Below are 1827 nucleotides of genomic sequence, written 5' to 3' on the forward strand. Positions count from 1 at the left end.
TTATTTCTGATTACTTAATGAGTATTATTTTATGTAATGACTATCCATCAAAGGTCATCACAGATCCTTTAACCCCCTGCCTTGATCCAACCACTTGGTAGTCAACATTCGTTTGGACCACAAGGAAGAATAAGGGTAGTGCATATTGAGTACTTTTATCAGTGGCATCCAGCAAGCACATGTGATTGCCATATCTTTGTAGGAGTCTATGCTGCCAGGAACTTTGATGGACAAAGAGCAGGGTAGTGTCAGAATGGCCTTCAGGTGGATCATTTTTTTGGGGAGAAACCGCACTGTATGGCCGGAAGACGAAGAGGTCTCCTTGGTTCACAGATTTCTGCTGGAAAATTTTTTGTACAATATTTTCTTGATCTATCTTAGAGAATCGACTTTTTACAGAAGCATGGTACATGTGACTTCTGATGTCAGCTAGCTTTGGGGAGTAGGTTGACTTTCATCTTCAGACAGTATTTCATTTTTGACATAGCTTTTTATGTGTCTCCACAGGTTGGGAAAGGCCTCCCCTGCAAAATGTTTAAGCACATGTTAAACCCAAAACAATGACTGCAATACATTAATGTGAAATCCGGAAAACCATGAAAACTAGAAAATATGTATAGAATTTATTATGGTGCAAGTAAAAGTCACTTGGGTGAGATGATTGTTGCTGATTACTTTGGGGTTATGTGCATTGCTCACATTTCCTGAATTTTGCTGTTAATGGTCATTCAGTCTGGGATATTTCAGGTTTTTATCATTTCATCAGTTTGACAGTAACTAAACAAATAATTGAATGAGAGGCACCCTTAACTTATTGCTGGAGAAACTAACCACTTCGAGTACTGGCGATAGACTTTGATGTATTAAAGGTCAATCCCTTTATAAGTGTAGTTTTTTAATTATTCACTTTTGGGTGTAGCATTATCTTTTCACGGACTAATATTACATTCAAATCTTTTTTTCTCTCCATTATCCATTGTCTTACCTCTCCCATAAGGTGATGCGCATGGTCTGTACTAGAGGGAAATTCTATATAGATTCTTCTCTCAGATCTCACTGTTACTTTACTTAGATCTTCCTTCAGATCTTCCTTCAGTCTTTGCCCTTGCATTTTTTGAATCTCCTTCAATCTGGAATGTAGTGTGTACCTGTTAGCTGCAAGATCATGCAAGTTTACAATAAATTGTAATTGTAATCTGGAAATGCTACAACATCCCTCAGTTTTAATCTTGTTGGAAAGTTGGCTTTTTTGGACGGCTGTACTAGGAATCTATTCTTTTGAAAGACAGAATCTCCATCCTAAAAAAAAACCGAAGCTATTATTCATTAATCAAATTGGATTTCAAATAAAATAATGAATAATAGCAATATTTTTGTTTAACCCAATTCTTCTCGTTGTTGTTGTTGTTTCCTTTTCACAGCAGCATTTCTGTCTTTCCCGTGCTGACAATCGAAGAGCTTGCAGCCCATTATGTAAAAAGGTACTCCTGCAAACTCAATTTTTTTACCCTTCACCTCCTTGGGCTCTTCCCAATACAGTCAATGATTTCCTTTTTTATAATCTGTGGATCGGCAACAACTACTTATAAAAAGTGTTATTTTAAAACTTATAATATGTGGTGATCGACTACCAATTTCTTATTTGCTTGTGATAATCCTTGCCATGGTTAAGGATCAGACATTAATGTATGAATGGTAAATTGTCTTTATCTTGGTCCCCATCTTTTGTGCAGGACCTCAATTTTTACAGTTGTATAAAATATTGGCCCTAAAATTGTTTACAGAAGACATCTTTACTACCCCATCTTATCCTTAGATCCCTGGTCC

The sequence above is a fragment of the Montipora capricornis genome, chromosome 8, assembly GCF_036669925.1.
Source record: "Montipora capricornis isolate CH-2021 chromosome 8, ASM3666992v2, whole genome shotgun sequence".
Lineage (NCBI taxonomy): Eukaryota > Metazoa > Cnidaria > Anthozoa > Scleractinia > Acroporidae > Montipora > Montipora capricornis.